This window comes from Camelus ferus, chromosome 1 (genome assembly GCF_009834535.1).
Source record: "Camelus ferus isolate YT-003-E chromosome 1, BCGSAC_Cfer_1.0, whole genome shotgun sequence".
Classification (NCBI taxonomy): Eukaryota; Metazoa; Chordata; class Mammalia; order Artiodactyla; family Camelidae; genus Camelus; species Camelus ferus.
Genome location: NC_045696.1, coordinates 17,757,960 through 17,779,636, shown reverse-complemented (window position 1 = coordinate 17,779,636; position 21,677 = coordinate 17,757,960).

The window sequence follows — 21,677 nt, the reverse complement described above, 5'->3', positions numbered from 1 at the left end:
CTTTATGAACTATGAGCATTTAGCCAATTCCAGGACACTCTTTGATTCCAGTAGATAATTATTTGAAATTTTAGCCAGAATATTTAAATTTTAAACTTTTATTGAATATAGTATCTTTTGATGTGAATCTCTGCAGGAATGGTTTCTGCTTTAAACCAAAATTATAGTTTTTTCTATTCAAATCCTATTTCCTCCAAATTTAATTTGTTAGACTTCTTCTTAATAATTTGCCACTTCTCACCAAAGTGAAACACACACATACAAACACACACACACACACACACACACACACACCCTACTTACTAAAGCAGCTACTTGGAAGAGAGAATGGAATTGTGGGTGTTGGTCAAAAAATAATTTTGTTTAATTTTTAATGTTTAATATGTACAAAACAATTAATATTCTACTAAGACAAAGGGCTGACTTTTTAAAGTCAAAGCAAAATCTGAATTTGAGTGGGTCCCTCAGCATAAATGAGATGTACAGTGATGCATGCCACCCTAATCTTACAGTCATCATCAGCTGCTCAGATAATATTAGAAGTACCTGTAAAAGAGGTGCGCAAACATGATTCTTTGGCAGAGAGCAAATGTGATTAAGTGAAGGCTTCTCAAATTTGGGACCTGAAAGAACCCGAGGCAGCTAGCTGCCCATTAAAACTCATCTGAAAGACAAATTGCTACCTGATTGGTCACAACTGTTCCTACTAACACAGGACATCAGATGATTATAAGGACACAGTATGGCCACCGTTCATGATGCAAAAAAAAGTAGCTACTCAGATTGGAACACAAACACAATACATGGAGTAACTTGTAAGTTGAAAAAGTATATTTAAGAGCATGCTGAAATAGAAATTGACGGCATGCGCCATGTAGACAATCATACACACAGGGCAGAGAGTCATCCCATCACAAGTAATTTAAACACTCGGATTCCCTCCTGCGAGATAAAGCAGGTTGTCTGAATCAGCTGCATTTTCGTCTTGTCATTCCAACACACTATCAGGCCAGCAGTTTCTGTGGAGCGTGTTTTAATGCAACAGTAAATAGTGCCTACGGTCACGAGTCTACTCCCACACTTCATGGTAAGTCAGTTCCCTGGCTGAAGACTCTGTTGTGATATATGCACTTAATAAACCATAAGTCCCTAGATAGTGGTGCTGCCTGAACCTTGTGGAAAGAAAAGCAAATACTAACCTGAAGAATGTGTTTATTTTTGGGAAAATAAACCATTATTCCTTCCAGAATAAAAGGAGACCAATGTAGGCAAATTGCCACCAAATATTCAATTGATTTACTGGAAGAATAAGGCCATATCAGGAACTCAGACTCGTTCTTCGTGTAGGAAATTTGGAAATTCAAGCTGGCAGTAGCTGGATAGGCCTTGATAAGTGTGAATGCAGGCTATTGGTTTCATGCATAACTTAACTTGGGCAAGTGTGACTTCCTCATTTGTATGCCTATCATGGCAGCAGTGCACGTGCTGTTGATAAAAACTTGCTAACATCAACTTGCTAACTAATTATTTCACATTTTCTGGTGGGGTTAATATGCAAGACACAGATTCTAACACTTTCTGCCCACTGACACCTATCCATCCACTTCTAACCCAGTCCTTCTGGATTTTTAGGCTACCTAGACCTACCTACTGGTGGTGCTTTTTCTCGGCCCTGAAAGTATAATCTTCAACTTCCAATGGTTTGCAGCTGAATCTGCTCAACTTCTTAACTTGTTATATCCAACAGACGCCAATTCAGGATTGGCAGTTCCAGGTACTTGATGATTATAAGTACCATGGTCAAGCCATTTATCTTTGCTAAGACCAGCATCAAAGAAGGGAATATTTTTCAAATAATACATTGTTCTGCTGATAACATGGCTTTGCTTCAGAATGCTAGAGCCCTGCGTGGCATATATACCCTACGGGAGCTTGTTATAAAGCCCATACCTCATCCTTTTTTCACTGAAGACATCTCCAATAACTTAGTGTCTGTGGATTGTGGTTACAGGATGCAGCCAGGATAAGGGTTTCCACATAGCAGTTTGCATTATTTGACATTCCTTGTTAATAGAGCACTCACACTTCCCTATAAATGTTCCAGGTGTGGGACAAAATGGGAAGAGAGAGAGATGGGATTGAAAATCTTTCGGATCAAACACCAAAAGTCAAATTATTTATCACATTCACATAGCAGACGGAACCTAGAGTTTACTGGACAATGGTCTATAGCCACTACCTTAATTACCTGGACTGTGTAAACATAAAGGTCTATTTTTACTAACTTAATCACTAGTACTATATGGAGCATAAGAAAATGTAATTTCTTTGGGGATTTTACAGCAATTTAAATTGATGTCTGCTATGTCAAACTATAATATCTCTTCCATAGCTCTATGTTGTAACAAAACATTTGCAAGTTCATTTGTTTCTAAGTAGTAATTTTCCAGTATGAGAAAATATTTTGAAAGGCTGAGTCAAAGCTCCCAAAACCAATTGGCTGTGGAAGAAAAAACGATTTAGCCTTAGAGAAAATTGTACATTCAATTAAATGTCTTCATTAAGACTAATCAAATAGTCTAAATAACAGTGAATGATAGAGAAAAAGGAGCAACTGAGTTGTTAAAGAATATAGACCTGGGAAAACACATTATGTTGGCCAAATGCACTGTAGAGGAAATTTTTCTTCCCCTATTGGATGGTCCGTATCTTGGTGGTCACTGAGAATTTGGTAGGGTAATTCTTAGTGTAAGGAATTGCATAAAAATGATCCAAGTCAAATATTGAAAGGTGATATAGGCAATAAGGTATTTACTGACATCAGAGGGTGAACTGGAAAAGAAGGCGCTTAAACAGATGGTCTGTTAACCATTTCTTCTCCAATTACTATAGGCTGGGTGCTCTTGGGAAGGAAAGAAAGAAGGCAAGTTTTCCAGTCTGATAGTCGTACAAAAATGATAACTGAGCCTCTGGACAAATAAACAGACTAATATGAAGGTTGCTAAGAGAATATTCTTATCTGTGAAATGCTTTGAGCAATGATTTTCTTTTCTTGCATTGTTTATGATAAACAAACCTATAATACATGAATTTATGAAACATGACTCCTTGAAGAATAATTATCTGGGGTAAAAAAACAGATGTTTAATACCTTAAAGCTCTCTCCTGGGTGAAGTGACCTACCATCCTCATTTAAATACCTCATTTACTCTGGACCAGATAACAACATGTGTTGAACTTGAGAAGGGACAATTTGTGGAGCCAGTGGGTTGCCTTTTTTCTACATATTTGGCTTGTAACCTCATAGTTGTTTGTAAAGCTTGCTACAGGACACAGACTTTGATTTGTGTGATTCCAATTGCACAATAAAATCTTTGTTTTGGCTGGTGTTCTGCTTTTTCAATACTTTACTGCAGTTGATTTTCTAATACTTCAGTGAGACTTTCTGTCTCAATTCAGAGTTAAATTGGTAGTTTTAACTTTTATGTGATCTTTTAACAATTTGGGTAACAAATGTATATTACTTTCCTTTATAAAAGGAATTGAGAAACATTCTATATTTCTTTTTAAGTTTAGGTATAGTTATCCTAAGAAGTTACACAGAGACTTGAGCAGGTACCCATAATTTATCCTCACCACTAACTTAGTAGTTAAAGTGATACAACCATCAGAACCCATTTGGTTTGTCACTGACATGAGGTTGTGTAGGAATCTCATTATGGATTGCAGATATCATAATCTTTTCTTCCTAGCACCATATGGAACTCCAGGCTTCTGTGACAGTCCAGAAGGCTTGCCTCTGCTTGATGCTTGGAGCAAAGCCTGAGATTTTGCTTCATAAGGGGTTGGACCTGCTGAGATCTATGGACCTGCTGAATTCTGTTGATGTTGGTCTAAAAGGACCCATGGGATGATGAGCTTCCACAGCTGCACAGTTGAGAAAGAACATTCCCTTGTGCTGGCAGGTTTGAGGGGAGGAGATACTAGGAAGTTGGGTGGAGGAGGGGCTGGAACATTGAAGGGGGCGTCTTCACAGAACTTCAGCTCAAATCAAGGGTCCGCTTGCTTGTTCAGCCCTCAATAGCTGTAACTGTAACTGTATTTTTGTCATCTTTCCCAGCTTGGCCATTGTATGAGAGATGCTAATTACTTGGAAAAGGCAAGAATAGAGAGCAGATAAAGAAATCTGCAAGTAACTTGAGAAGGTTCAGGAATATGAAAGAGGACCAAGCTAAATGTCCAAGAGGTTGTTTCCATTTTGACTAGAAATGACGGAAGAAACTGACTTCCATTCAAGCCAAACTTGATAAGACTTTTAACGAGTTAAACTTAAGATGTGAGAAAGACTTTTCTGAAATTTCAAAGCAGCAATATTAAAATAAAAAATGGCAACAGATTATTTTGAAAACAGGATTTTTACTTCTAAGTGTCTGTTCTATGTGATTAGATCTGTAGGTCTTATGCTTACATATCCTCCTTAATATTTTTTCAGAACCATGAACTTTCTTGCACATTTTAACGTGATATTTAAAATGAACTACTCCAAGTTTAAAAAGTTGCAAAAAAGTTACTACTGTAGCATACTGTAAACAGTGACTTTAAAAAATAAAAATGTTCACACTATTTATTTATATCAAGAAACAAAAATGCCAACTTGTATCAAAAAAAAAAAAAAAACAAAACCCACCCAAACCAATTTTCAAGTAGATTAAAAAGATCTTTTTGAAAGTTGGAAATTTTACATGGATCTTTTTTCTTCTTGAGCTTACATTTCCATCCTACTTCTTTCAAAGAATTTTAATAACTGTAGTTATTTTAATAATGATTCTGTTTACTTGCTATGTATATGTATCTGAATTAAAATTTTATCATTTTTTATTTTTGTCACCGTAAGATTTTAGGTATTAAAAACATTATCCTGGTTTGAGATATTGTTTTAGTTATTATTATAGGCTATTAACCTAACATAAATATATTACTAATTTTAAAGTAAAGGAAATGTGTATCACTTATAAAAGTAAATGTGTCTTAATTGTCAATAGTTCATTTAGCCTTGTCTGGTTATTAATTATTGCTCTTATGACAGGCACCAGCACTGAATCTATTCCTAATTTCAATTTTGAGAAAATTTGTTTACTGTAAATAACTGCATATGAATGGAATGAATTTGACTGTGCATTGCCACTCAACAATATATCAAATATCATGCAATGCTCTATTATGAAAAATTATCCATAATGGTAATCCCCTGGACAAATTAATCATTTCTTTGAATTACATTGAAGACAAAGAACTGGAAATATGTGATGTACAAAATGATTTATTTCCCAGTCATTAGGTGCATTGATTAGGCAATATTGTTTAGGAGTAAATAATAAAATGAAAAGAAAAACAAGGGAATAATTATCACAAAAATCAGGATGGTTTCCTCAGGAAAATGGTTATGCCTGGATTGGGGCACAACCAGTGGATTCCAGAAATAAGTTATTTGTTCCTTAAACTGTATACACACACACACACACACACACATTCTCTGTATATGCACACATATTTATATATGTGTAGATATATAACATTAGAGTAAGATAAACATTTTAAAATTCATAAATAAATTACTAACAAGATAAAATTAGTAATAAGGGAATTTAGATAAAATAATAAATTTCAAAGGTGTAAGGGGGCAAATGTTTGCAGATGACACACATATGTAGTTTTTCAAACTTGCAAAGTTTTCCAGACTTTTCTGCATTGAACATTTTAGGGCAAGTTTTTAAAATCACATAATAATATCAGAGCTAAACATTATATATTTCAGCTACTATCCAAATATATATAAACAGGTTTCTACTGAAGAAACCTGTTTATATTCCTGCAAATTGAGGGCATGACATCAGACAAATTAGATATGGTAAGTTATAAAAGAAACTATTGCAAAAATAGACTTTATACATCAGGGAAATGTGCTTGCATAAAGAAGACAATTTCCATAGAAAATGTAAAATTCTTTATTTGTCAGCAGAGCCAGCAGTTTTTTGTTGTTGTTGTTGTTTTCTGTCTAGATTAAGAAGATCATCTCACATAGTAGAACTATCTGCAAAAAAAAAAAAATTCTTTTACTGACCCCATGTGAAACATTGTATACCTTTTTTTCTTCCAAGGACTTTGTTATACAATATAACATTGTTATAAAGTATAAAAGTTATACTGATATAGTGTTAAAAACTATAAAACAATACACCATTGACATTGCACTGCAGTTTGATACCAGAGCTATCCTGGCTTTGAGAGAATGTTTTGTTAGGAAGAAGAGCTGAGAAAGTTTATGAGCCAAGGAGGCAGAAAACCCCAAGCTTTTGAGTAAGTTAGATGTTCCTCCAAGACCAAATTCCAACACAAAACTGTTGTGATATGCTGAGAAAGTCATTTAATCTCCGTAAGTCTCAATCTCTCTATCTGCAGCGTGGATTTTGCGAGGTTTAAAAGTGAAGAGACTCTCGAAGAACTTAAAAAGTGCTGTCAGCAAGTGTTAATTATAAATTATAAATGTCACCTCAGTGATGTGGAAGGCACCCCAAACAAACAGACTGTGTTTGAGAAGGAAGAGATGAATGGTATTGACATAATGCTTATATTAATATTAATATTTTGAAACATGCCCTTAAGATGTAGCTTATATAAAATGCAAAAATTCCTGCTCAATGAAATTTTATGAAATAAATACACCCATGTAACTATCACCCAAATCAAAATATTGGCATTAACTGAGCCTTCGGTGTCTCACTTATTATCCCCCCAACAAAGGTCACCACTATAGATCAGTATCATCAGTTTTAAACTTGAAGTAGATGAAAGAATATATCAAGTCCATGATTCAAAAATTTTAAAACTGCCACTAAAAGAAAAGAGTATAACTTCTAGCAACACAGCACCAGAAAAATTTTTTAAATTTACAGAGTTACATAAGTGTAAGTAGTTTGTTTAAAGTGCTCGACTTCTCACAATTTAGATCCTGTGGGAATTAAAAAAAAAAATTAAAAGCCGTGTATTAATTTTAGAACATTATAAAGTCCTGAAAACAGTGATAGAAGAAATTGTTGACCAGTTGGGTGAAGGTGTCCTCTGCCATCTTGTACAAAGGTGTAGGGGGAAGCATGGCTCACTGGGGAATTGAAAGAGTCAACGTAACAATGAAGTTTAAATAATCATGTTTTTTCTGGGAGTGGGGTGAGGTTAGATGTGTGTAGGTGTGGTTGTGCGTCTGCTGGGGAGCTCAGACTTTTTCTTGTTTGTTTTTATGTTTGCCACTTAAACAGTCTGGCTTTGTAATAAGTTATCTGTACTCCATTAGATTGGGTCAGAAGGAATAAATGAGGGGAAGTATAGGAAAGACATAAGGAGAAAGAAAGAAACAAGGAAGGAAAATTACTAACTTTGAATCATGTTGGATGGAAAGGGGAACAGAAAGATATTTTTATTAAATATCCCTAGTGCACATGAACTTAAAACATGATTAATATGTATCCTATTAGTTAATTTTTTCTATCATTCTTGTGTTAGAAGAAAGAGAATGAAAATTAGAATGAAACAAATTGAATCAGCTTCTCTAGATAAAAGGAGAAAGTTTGTGGAGTGAATTAGTTAATATAATCCTCAGAATGTCACAATTTCTCCTGAGCCTTACCTTAAGCTTTAGAAGAATTTAGTTTAGGGTAAAAAAAAAAAATTATCTTCATATCTAAGCTCTAAAGTGATACCTAAAAAAACTAAAACTAGGTCCCTAGAGTCCTCCAAATGGAAAAACTCAAATACATGTAGAAACTCACATGTCCTTGTAAATGAATAACCTTCAACTTGATTGACAATTTAACACTATAAATAAAAGGTAAGTTTTAACTGGCTGGCTCAGTACGGGTTGTTGGAAAATTTAATCTTTTGGGGGAGTTCACATTTGCATAACAAAATTTATTATCTGTAATTAACTACCCATTAGAAAATTCTATTTTTAATTTCCTCTTGTCAAGACACCTGGAAAATTCGAAGTTAATAAATACTGCGTATAAGCAACTGCATTTGTGTAGAAGCAGCAGCAAGCATTAGATGGATGAAGCAGTCAAATCCTAAGTTAATCAAGGAGTTGTCAACCTATCACATTGTTCAATTGAAAATATATGGAGCAATACTTTATATCATTTCTGAATAACAAAAAAATACCTGTCATCATTTTATAAAGTAGTAAACTAAACTATTGATCTGCAATGTCTGATCAGCAATGTTTTCTTCCAAATCTTTCCTATTTTGTGAACATCCAGCTTTCATAACTTAGCAGAGTCTAAATGATAATCTGATTATTTTAATTGCTAGGTTTTTATGTATATATTCTTTCATTAATACATACATACACATATTATTATACTACACACACATATGAATCAGAAATGCTCAAATGAATTTGCTGTGAAAAAGTGAAACTGACTAATACCTTGTACATTAATAAAATGCTATACTTGGAGCTATATTTGCTTTTTCTTTTCTTTTTTTTCAGGAGCTCTTCTGAGCTTTTGTAGCAACAGTGATGGAAACAGAGGAGTAAGAATAGCAATCATAATTAAGGAATATCTCTGTTTAAGTATAAAGTGTGTAGAAGTAAGCTTGAGAAAAGCAGAAGGTAGCTGGTTGGCAGAGATACTATGAAGATTTCATCAGCAAAGGAGCAGCCTATCATTAAGCACCTGTAGACACCTGCTTTCTGTTTTCCCAGGCATTGTTGTTGGAAATGGTTGATAGGTGTCTGTCCGGTCAGGAAACAGAATGCATGAAGGAGCCGTCTTTTCTACGGGATGAAAACCACCTGATTTCTATTAAACAAAATTTAATTACAGTACTATTGACAATGATAATGTGCATTACTATTGTATTATTATGCTTTAAATTCTGACCATACAGAATTATCAAATTTTATAGATCACTGAAAGCACAAGTTGTACAATTCTATAGAATCACTATTACCAGAAGGTGCAGCAGGCAGTGCCAACATGCCACCAAAAAGACCCCCAGAAATATCTTTTGCCTATTTCCAAGTCTAGCAATGAAAACAGCTAAAAAAAAGAGTTAAAATTTTACATTCTGACAAATTTGAATGTTAATAGAAAATATTTGTGCTTCTTGGGATTTGATAGATTTTTTTTTCCTCTGAATAAGAAAAAAAAAAAGCAGTTCCAAAAAGATCTTCCTTTTTTTTTTTTTTTTTTTCTCCCCCCCTCAGAGTGTTATCAAGCTCTGGTAAATGCTTTATCTAGTCATTATACTGAGCAGCAGCAAAAGCTGTAATAGCAGGTGGCAATAGAAATTTAAATTACACACAATGTTCTGTGGGACTGCAGGAGGCCTTCTCTGTTGGTTTCTTGAGTGTGCATATGAGTCACGCACAAGATCAAATGCTGCAAACCAGTCCATCCATTTGTCTTTCTGCTTTGCTAGAATTTTCACTTGCACTCACTGATGGTTAGTCTTTCGCTAATCAAAGCGTTTTGTGATAAAACTGATTAAAGAGATCTAGGATCTTTGTTTTGAAAGATGATAAATACAACCAAACCAACTTGTCTCAAGCCAATTGTAAGAGAATTGCCAATCACATGGCATTTCTGTGTTTACACACATACACACATTCACTTATAATTATCTCATCTGACTTCACAGCCTTTCCTTTTTAGAAAAGGCAATCATGTAAATTCCTGAAAGTTATATGAAATTTCTACGTGATATTAGTTACCAGATTTTTTAAATATGAGATTTTTTTCTTTTCAACATGGTTCAGAAAATGTAAAGGAGCCACACCTAATTAAAGGACCAAACTAAATAATTTCTTTTACCACTGAATCTCAATTATTCCCTCTTACAGTGATTGCCAACATCCTCCATCTAGTTACTTGACAAAAATAAATAATCTATAACTCTGATCTATAGATTTTACCTCTTGAAACTACCTCAAGTCTTTCTGCTTGTCTCCAAGTCGACCTTGGTTCAAACTAACATTATCTCTTAACAGCATTGCTGGGTTATTATTATCCAGTCAGTGACTCTTTTGTTATACAAAGTTCATAATTTGAAGCCATTAAAAGCTAAATTGCCGCTCATTCTTACAAAAACATACTAATCTATAGATTATAAAACAAGTAAAATAATTAAATCATATACATATAAGAGGATAATTTAACACAATATTATAGAAAAATACAAAGAAGTTTAAGTCAGTAATACAGACCACTACTTCAGGGGCAGAATGTAGGGAAAAAGAAAATACTTATCTTATTTTATAATTAATAAATTTTCATTAGTATGAGTGTTATATGTCAGCTTTCTAAAGTCAACAGCTATGGCAAAATAATAAAATTTGGTAAGGCCTACTTCTCATATAAGTAAATAAATATTTCCTTTCCCCTTTCATTGATCTTTCCTTTTCCCCAATAATTTCACTCAGTTAAATAAATCAAAGTAAGACTAACACAATGTTTTTACGGGAAACTAACTTTGTTGAAGACCTATGAAATTATAACACAGAAAACAAAAACTTGTCACTAAATATATCCCAGAATTTCCAATGCATACACCCACAGGAAGTCCTCTACTCAACTTCTCATATATTTCAGGGAGTCACTGTCTCTTTTCCAATCGATTGTCCTCTCAAATTCTGGGAATTCCCATAACTCCTGCCTTGACAGCCTGTGAAGAGATCAAAACCTTTCTTTACAGTATAAATATGCCCATCCAAGGAAGACATAGTGTCAACTTGTTAAACAGAGTAATGTACCACTTTATTGCCTTGATTAATCTATTTCCTTTGAAACTTGGAACTAACTAATTAAACCAAGTTAAATTAGTTTAACTTGAAATCAGGTCTAAGAATTTTAACCTTACACAAAAGTCAAGGGACTCATTAGCTACGTTCCTTTATTAGAGGCCTGTGTTCCTTCAGCAACCCCATGTGAAGACACGAATGGCTGTAGTTAGGACAATGAGAAGGAAGTGATCATTTCCTTTAGGTTTGGGAAAAATATTAAGCCAGCAAAAAGGATACATGGACTGGTCCTACGTGCTACTATAAAGACAACTTCCTGCACTAAGAGGAGAAGTTAATTCTGGGACTCTGGGTTGGAGCCCATGTGCTTTCTTTCTGTGGCGGCCAGTGGCCTATCACATACTCAGCTCTGCATAGCCCAAAGGCTATGCCTCTAAATGTTAGATGAACTGTCTTTATATTGTTACTGTATAGAAACATTTTTCTAAATAAATATGTATCAACTCTCAATACATTACAGAATCAAAATAAAATGTTAAGAAAGGACACAATAGAGTACAAAATTATTATTTTCCATAGTTTTCAAGTTTTTTAATCAATTATAAAAATGCTCAGTTGACCATAGAAAATGGAAAAGGATACAGATAATTCATAGAGAAAAATAATAAAAATTAAAAAATAACCATATAAACCAATATAATTTCCATTGGTAATTAGTGAAACACAAATTACATACAGCAAATTATAGTAACAAGGTTATATGATTTTTCATCCATCCAACTGGAAAGAATAATAGAAAATAAAACTCAGCTATCATAAGGGGAAGAGAAATTTGACATCCTTAAAATTTGCTGGTTGGGGAAAATATTACTTTATCTTATTAAACAAACAAACAAAAAACTTAGCAGCATCTATCAAGAACCTCAAATGTTTTTTCATGATTTATTTTACTCAATTATTTTATCCCGAGGGATAATCAAGACTCTAGAAAAAAATACTTGACATGTATAAACAGTAATAAATTATATGAACAAAATTAGAGACATTTATTATAAAATAATGGTAAGTTAGACTCTTTTCAACATTAAAAAATTATTTCCCTGAGAGGAATGTAGTAACATGGGATAAAACTGATACTCATACTATAATTTTAAGTTAAGAAATTTGCAAACTGTATCATTACTCTCAATCACATTTCCCCCTTTCCAGTGAGAGGATGAACACGTTACTGTCCTTTCCCATGTGATTTGCAGGACTATAGAAAAAATATTATTACCATATTATAACCATAGAGAAAATATTATTCTCCACCTTATTGTTAGGTTGACCACATGATTTGATTTGCCAATAGAAAGTGGAAGTGATGTACACCAATGACCAGCAAAATTTTAAATGCCATTACATGTTTCCACTGTTCTTTTATAATTTGTTGGGCTATATATAATAGGTGTATGTGTGTGAGTGTATGTCTGTGTATAGGAATATATGTGTATACATAAATTAAATGAATAAAATAAATTTAATAGTAATAAAGCACTAAGTCAATATAATTTAATAGCTTTTGACTGTGAAGGTAGATGTGAAAGTTTAAAAAATATATAAAATATAAATACATCACTAATAAAATGAATAAATGTATAAATATGTAAATCATATTTATAAATTGTTTATTAGCATGAATAAATAGATATGACTATATATTTAATTATCATATTCATAAAAATAGCTTTATGTGCATTTGCATTCCATCATTAGTTTTATATGCATAAAATGACAAATATTTGACCATTAAGAAATGCTTCTTATATCTTTAAATTTTTATGTATGATGAAATAATTTAATTCATAATATAAAGGGTATGGATTTTTATTTCAAAACTTTTTTGTAAATTTTGTAATTTTTTATTTATAGTATATACTTTCCTAAAGACATGCTAGGTAGTTTACATTTTTGACTGTGTATTTTTGAGAAAATCTAAAAAAATAGTACGTAGTGTTAGAAGCATGCAAGTCTGGTGTGTATGAGATTAGTTAAAATCTGGACTCCTTTTTTCATGGAGAATTTCATGGTAATTGTATTCTATGGTCTATTTTAAAATTTACAAATACATTAAAAACAGTAAGAGTAAGTAGTTAATTCCTAACACAAAACCTGCAGAACTAGCTAATTTGTATCTGTTTCCTGCATTGTCGGTTTATGTGTCTTGTGTTGACGCAACTTTATATGTAAGCGATCCAGAAATCTGCATCCAAGTAAAACTTGGATAAAACACCTGAAACCATTTCCTTCCAAATAAATTTAGCCATGTAGTCTGTTTCTCATTCATCTCACATTTATTTTCTCACCTTTCCTCCTTTAGCTTTTTTTTCTATATTTTTCACAAGCTATATGTTTCCTCTCAGGAGACATCTGTACAAATATTGACTTGATATTGTATTTCTTTTTGCCTTCTTAATGCTATTTTATCTCATTGCTTTTGCCATTCAAGGTAGTCACTGAAAAAATGTGAAACTGAACTCTATAAGCTATTAAATAATACTTTCACTTCATCGTAATTGTGTTTAAGACACTATAACTACAAAACACGAAGGATTTAAAAGAAAAGAAGGGAAAACACAGCAACGAAAGGGAAGTGCAATAGTAAAATGACTTTGATGAAAGGAATTGCTTGTTTAAAATATGTTTATATCCCTAAGAAAAGATCGTAAATATAGTACTTTGCATACTTATTGACTTTTTATGAGAAATACCATTTTAAGTGACTTTAGTAATTTTTGCATTAGGATCACTACAAAATAAAGTAATATACCTAATGCATGTATTTATGCAGCATTTTAAAAGGTTATAAGCCCCTCTTATCTGCTGGCTCACCCCTAATCTTTAGGAAACAAAAAAAGAAGAAACAGAAGACGTGATCCCTGATGTCTGGAATTTGCAGTCAGGGTCACTGGATAGACATCCAAACAGGTAATGACAGCATGATGAGGTAAGTGCAAAGATAGAGTTAGGCAGTTACTGCCCTGTGTCATCTACTCAAATTGCTCTGAGTACACTGGTCTTTTCCAGGCGCTAAATATAGGACAATTTGATGAAGTGTGTGTGGAGTGTCACCAGCATTCCAATCATTGTTTGCTCCAAATCACCACTGAATACCTCCTTTTAGGAGTCCTATGTTCTCTTCCATCCAGTTCCGCTTTCATATCTGTCATTTACAACATCAGAACTTAGTCACAGCATCGTGTGTGGCGTTTGCCCTTTACTGCAGGGTAGAACGCGGTGCTGAGAAGCTGAGGCTTTGGGCACGGGTTCAAACATGTCCCTGCCACTGGCTAGTCTGGACAAGGTGTGTCATTTATTACACTTCAGAGTTTTATTTTTTTCTTCCTGATAAAAAAGTGAGTGATGATAATACCTGATTTAGCAAGTTGTTATAATGCAGGCAAAGCTTCAACATAGAATTTGGTATATGCTACTCATTAAATGGTAGCAGTGTACAGAGGTTGTAGCTGTTGCTGTCAACATCAATATTGTCATCATTATTACATCGCTTTCTTTAAATTGGTGTAATAATTGCACCATAATTATGTAATTAATAAGGAACTGCAAATTGCAAGTGCCCAAGGAAAGTTATTAACTTATAAATTATTATGTAAAGTTGTATGTATAATGCTTAAGAACATGGCCTTTGGGGGTAAACTGCCTGGGTTTAATTCCCATGTCACTTGCTAACTTACGAGGTAAACTTAGTAAAACATTTTTATCAGCTCTTCCTTCAGTTTCTCAATGAAATAAATTAGAAATATATAGTTCCTCTTTCATGGAATTACTACGAAATTATATGAGTTGAAATATATAAAGGGCTTAGCATGATCCCTAGGAGATAAAAGGCACTATATAAATGCTTTATCACTAAATTACTATGTCATGATTATTAATAATAATATTAGTATTCTCTTGGAAAGCAATTAAAGTGTATGAGGTTATTCTGATCTCTTAGAGTCCTAATATCTGGGTCATTTATTCTCTGCCTCTTTGAAAGGGGTGCTTTTTTTTCCCCCAGCTGCTACCACCATCAGGATAAGGAAATTCCTCCAAAAGACATGTCTCTGGGTTCCAAATTTCCTTTTTCTCTGAAGTCTAGTAAATGATCTTCTTAACTATGGCTATATGAAATAGAACATCCACAATGCACTAAAGGCATACAAAAGTCTTATCACTTTAGAGGAAATTGAGGGGTGGGCCACCAGTCGCATGTTGCTAATATAACAGCTTTACATTTTCCTTTGGTTCCTCCATCTCCGGCCAGCACTTCTTCACCTGCTTTCCAGCAGACATCCCTGTTCCTCGTATTCTCTCCTTGGACCTTTTCTTTCCTTTAGCTGTACTTTTTTCCCTCATAAAGCTCCTTCACATCCACAATTTCAAATACCAGCTATTCTACTATGCTTTGTCTTCCTCCTAAATTCCAAACACTGACTTCCAATGGCATGTTGCACATCCCTCCTCCACCATGACAGGTGGTCCACAGGCATCTCAGACTCACCTTGTGCAAAACCGAACTGTCCTCTCTCGCCTCCTATGCCTCACTTACATAAAAAGGCATTCTTTGTGAAAGGTGTCCTTATTTACTCATCGGAAGCTTGGAAAGGTATTCTAGATTCCTCCCCAGGCTTCAATCCCTATACCCAGTCAGTTGTCAAAACTCACTCTCCCAAATGGTCCATGTCTCTAATGTCACTGCTTCTGACTCAGTCTAGACTTCATCATCCCTCACCTGAATGACTGCAGTCGCCCCTTGACCACACTCTCTGTCTCCAATCTGACACCTCTTCAATGTTTTAGCATATTGATCTAAAGTAACTTGTAAATTAGAATATAATCATGTCTTTGCTCTACTTTAAAACCTTTACTAATTCCTTATATCCTTGATAAAGTTCACAGTTTTATCAATATGAATATAAATCCATCCTAGATCTGATTTTTCTGTACATTCTAGCCTCATCCTTTGTACGTCCTTTGCTTCCCAATTCAGATCTACTTACAAAGGCCTCTGTACCTCTTCTTAGACTATCTTCTTTGCTGAAATGTTCTTTCTTCCTTGATTTAAAGTCAATTATTTACTCTTTTTAGAGTTGTTTTTTTACTTTAAGTGTATCAGTTTAATTCTGTCAATGTGATGTATTCCTTATTCTCCCACAAACTTCTTTCACACCTCTTTTCACACTCTCTTAAAACCATTTATATTGTCTACTCTTTCCCACTGGTCTGTGAACGAACTGGTCCGGTCAGGTTTGGGGGCATGATCTTAGTTCTAAGTTGGCAAAGCAGGTCTGGCATATAGAACATGCTTAAAATATTTACTGAAACGTTCAATGACGGGATGAATAAAGCATGTGAGTCGAAGAATTCTTTTCATAAACTGGTTGATGTACTTATTCCAAAAAATGTTACATTGGATTACACTTTCAGAAAAAGTGTAAGTTCAAAGTGCAATACTAGTATAAAGAACTACCCAAAATAAAATCATGACACAGTGTGTTCCCAAATAACTACAAACTATCTACAGAAAAAAACCAATAGGGTTTATAGAGGGATAAAAGGGAACCTATTTTATTAAAAGTTATTGGTTTATTTTTGGTGAATTTAGGAAGAGCTTGTTGTGGTACCACAAGAACTCTTAGCACATGGAACCTTAGTATTTAAACGGAGTTTAGCAGTTACAGTGTCCAGTTATCTGTGGGTATAGGAATCACCTTTGTCGTAGGACTGACGTCATTTAAGTATAATTTGAACAGTGCTCTGAGAAATGGAACCAGTTTGCTATTGCTAGTCATTCATTCCATTGTTAATTAATAGTATTTTTTCCTTCTGAAAATCAATATGTATGTTGTTGTATTTGTACTTAGAAAAATATTAAGAAACTTAAAATTATGTACTTTTGTTATCTACAAGTGTCGGGATTATGAAAATTTCTTAATTGTTTTCTGTATGTTTTAAAGAGTTTTCCAATTTCCTCATTTTTAGAATGATAAGAAGCACGAAAGAACGAAAGGAAGTCAGACAAAGAGAAAGGTAGAACGTGAAAAAGAAAGAAAGAGAGCGAGCGAGAGAGAGAAAGCAAGCAAGCAAGTTAGTTTCCTATTTTGTTGACTCTGTGAAGAAAAAAATAAACCTATTTACAGATTAGGTCAATTAACAATTTATGAATATACTTAAAGAAATTACGTGCAAATTTTGAGTTAATCTGAGTTATGACTCAGAGAAGAAATGATAAACTGTACATATCCATGGAAAACTCAGTCATGATTCCACTGTTAATAAGCATTTGAAGGCAGTAAGGAGGAAAGACGACCTTGATTTAATTAAATAGTGTCAATACTATTGACAATAAATAAGAAAATATGATGCTATGTAATTAATGTGTTGGTGATCCTGACATTTCCCCTGATTGTTCATGCCAAAATAATGCATTGGGTGTAAATAACATTACTTATTGGTCTATAAATCCAACTAATAAAGAGTATTATTATCAATGACAACTGAATTTTAGATATTGCATTTCTTTAATGTTGGCCATTTTCATAAGTGTATGAATTTTTGTACTTCTTATCTTTTTATTTACTTATTTCATATGACAGCATTGATTTGCAGTCATTTTCTTGTCACTAAATTCTTCCCATCTGAGAAAGATTTAGCAAGAACAGCTACAGCTAATGAACAGCTAGTGCTGTTCATCCTGTTTGAAATAACAGGAATTAGAAGCAGCACTTGATAGGATAATTTATGCGATATAATATCCCTTTTAAAGGATTTTATCCTAAATCATACAAAGTATATTTTGCCAGAAGGTTTAAATTTCTAATTATCTTAAAAAGAACAAAAAAAAAAAACTTTGCTTTTAAAGTTTGTCTTCCATTACGTGTTTCTCTCAAGCTACTTCTCCATATTTTTTTCCCATTTGCTTCTCTTTTTGTTCTTATTTTATCTGGACAAAATATGCAACAGCACTAAGTTTAATTTTGAGAAGATTGCTAGCTTAAAGAGAATGTGGTCACTGATAGATGAGGTATGTCAACACAAATCTCCCATGGCCTATTAAATTCCTTGACATTAATAATTCATTTGCATCCACAGACAAGAAAAAAAATTACCTAGAGATAATAATAACAAAAAGAATAATAATGGTGGTTTGTATTTACTAGGCATTTACTGTGTAAGAGGTACGGTTCTAAGCCCTCCACACGTGTGAATTTATTGAGACAGTTATCTGGCAATGAATCAGGTTTCAGAGAACATTAGAACCATTTTGATCCATAACCATTCTATTATTTGGGGTCATCAAACAGATGAAATTACGCATCTGGCATTAATTTTCATATTTGAGGAACAGTATCACTTTAAAGAATGTCTGGGTCAGTTGTATGAGACAATTCAACAATTCCTTTAAAGTGAAGGAATGGCATTTGTTTTTCTGTTAACGCTTGTGTCTGTGTTTTAATTATTAATTAATTAATTTATTTTTCTTTTTCGAGCGGACTCTGAAAATAGAAAACTGTGGTCATCAATGATTTCAGAAAAAGAGTTGAAAAAATTAGCTATATTTTTCAGTCTGTGGATTTTATCCATTCCGGATATATACAAAGTAAGGCACCTTCAAAGCAAACTTAGGATGCAGACATTTGTTCTGAACCCTGGGAAGCAGGCTTGCTTACACAGCAAGCCTGCTGTCTCATCTGTTTTGCTCCTGGCAGTTGAGATTTTGTTAATTCCTTAAGCTAATTCAAATATTGATATTTTTCAGCACCATTCTTTTTGCAGTTCAGGGTACAGTAGAACAAAGAGAGAGAACATCAGCAACTCATACACATTCAAAAGAAATAGTTGAAACTCAAGCAAATAACAGCTCTGGGCACCAAAGTGAACAATTCTGGACAAGCCTGAAAGTATTGATTGGTTCCAAACTCTGAGGATAATGTTGTTTTTTCTATTCAAGAAAAAAAACATGTGATTTATAACAAAGATTATATCAAGCTAATCAAAAGTTTCATTATTTTCTTAAATTTTACATTTACATTTTCACTATTTTTTATTACTTAAATTTATTTCTTTTCATAAACTTTAGTATTGTAATATCCTCCCCTTTTCAGCAAATCTGTGAATATAATTTTCCTTCACAGTTAATAGACCTTATTCTTAAGAAGAGAAATTATTTGGGAAATGATGCAGAATGGGATTGTCTTGCTGAATTTAATCAATCTTAAAAGGTGCTTTGAGGTGAAACTCTCCTGGGATCCCTGCTGGTCCTTAATGTTCCATCAGCATTGCAAGGTGTCATGTCTGAAGAGCAGTATTTTCTATTTTTCCCAGTGGTAGGAAATAAAAATTTTTAAGCTTAAGATTTTTAAAGAATGGGAAGCCTACAGTCCTGAAGACATCTGAAGATTGCAATTAAAAAAGAAATTGACCATAATTTATCCCAGTCATCATTTGTGGATACACGCATATATACATATAGCTCTTTCTGTTAAGGTAGCTGTTACTGACGAGACAGTAGCTTCTTTGATATTTGAGGAGATTTTATTACCCAATGATCTGTGACTTTAGTTAACATGATTAAGGTCAATTATTCAAAGACCAGTGAAATTCATCATAACTAACCTTAAACAAAACAAATTGCTTATTCAAGTTTTTATTTTTGTATAAACTACACTTAGAGCATCTCTGAGTCAAGCTACTTGACAATACATGTTTACAAAGTTACATACAAGACTGTACAAATTATATGTCATATATATTCTTAATGATGCTGAACTTCCTTGCTCTTAATTTTAAATGCCTCCACTAAGTGTACAATAAAGGTAAAGAAATATTTCTTTCTTTTCTCTTGCCTTAATATTCTCTGCTTATTGATTCTTTTTATATTCATAGTATTCAGTGTCATTTGTATGGTATATCCACTGCTATGAATAATAAAACAAAAATGCAGTGAAATAACTCCAATTAAGACATTAATAACAATTAATTTGATAATCAGATATTTTTGTATTTCAAAAAGAGATTCCTCATAGGAGAATTAGTCATAAGGAATATCCAAAATGGAAGTATGCAACACCCTGTGGCCTCTTCTGGTTGGGGATACACTGAAGGATGGCCTGGCCTTCAATTGTAATAGCCAGGACATGGAAACAACCTAAATGTCCCTCAACAGGGGACTGGATAAAGAAGTTGTCATGTATTTATACAATGAAATACTACTCAGCCATAAAATTGAATAAAATAATGCCATTTGTAGCAACATGGATGGAACTGGAGATCGCCATTCTAAGTGAAGTAAGCCAGAAAGAGAAAGAAACATACTATCATATGATATCACATATGCAGAATCTTAAAAAAAATGACACAAAGGAACTTATTTATAAAACAGAAACAGGCTCACAGACACAGAAAACAAATGCATAGTCACCCAGAGGGTAAGAGGTGGGGTTGGAGGGATACACTGAGAGTTTGAGATTTGCAGACATAAACAACTATATATAAAACAGATAAACAGCAAGTTCCTACTGGATAGCATGGGGAACTATAGTCAGTAGCTTGTAGTAGTCTGTAATGAAAAGGAATATATATATATATATATATACACATACATATGTATAGCTGAATAACTATGCTGTATACCAGAAATTAACACAATATTGTAAACGTCAATAAAAAATTAATTAATTTTTTAAAAATGTCTGCAATTATCAAAGACAATGCCAGTCTCTTAAGTGAGGCTTTGTTTGCATAAAAGCAAGTCATTCCAAGAGGAAATAATTTGATGTGTGTAGGCAATTATATCTTAACAAGAAAAGAGAATATATTTAGGCGCATACCAACCTAAGTCAATCTGGTCCCAGCAGGTCTTCGATTTTTTTCCTCTAGATGCCGTGTGGACTAGGGAACAGAGTGTGACCCTGAAACGTTAAATAGAGTTTGGGCTCTGTGATCTAATGCCACTTAACTGTGGCCAACTCATATAAGTTCTCTGAGCTTCAGTTTCCTCACCTCTCTGTAAATTACCAAATCTAATAACCATTCTTCTTTTCACACGCCTTGATTTCTCTCCACATTTTGTTGATCAATCCCTCTTTCTTGAAACTTCTCTTTAATTCTCTTGAAAGGAGAATTTTTCTCTTGGTTGTTAATCTCCTTTCTCATTTCTCATTTTCCCTCTAACAGTTTTTTCTCATTTCCTTGTCCCTTCCTTAAATTTTTGGTGGTCCTGGGAGTTTCACGCTTGGCTTTCTTCTCTTCTCCAATTAAAAGCTCTCTCTAGGCCAGAAATTCTTGACTATTTCCCATGTCATGTACCTGTTTGGCAGTCTTGTTTACCTGATAAATCCTTTCTAAGAGTGATTTTTCAATACATGATATAAAATACAAAGGCTAACAGAGGAACTTATTCAAATTCAGTTCCAAAAATGTTTTAAATACTTTAAGATAAATTAAAAGATCTAGAAATGAAAAGATCTTGAAAACAGGGATAAGCACCAATATTTCAAAATTTTATGTGCTGTGACAATGTCTGTGATTTATGCTGGTGACAAAGGAGAGACACTGTTAATGCTACCATGATCTATTGTCTGTATTAATAAACTGACAGAAATTATATTTTTAAGAGATTAGTGAAGATAACAGTGAGTGTTTTTCCCTTCAAGACCATAGGACCCTAACTTCTGTCCATGGATCCTTCAGGTTAAAACCCACCTGCTCTAGATTACCTCTTACCCCCATGTTCTATATCTTCACAGTTATTATAATGTTTTATAATAAATAATTTATTGTCTTTCTCACTGATATGACTGGGAGCATTTTGAGGGCATCAACCTTCTAGAGTTTGACA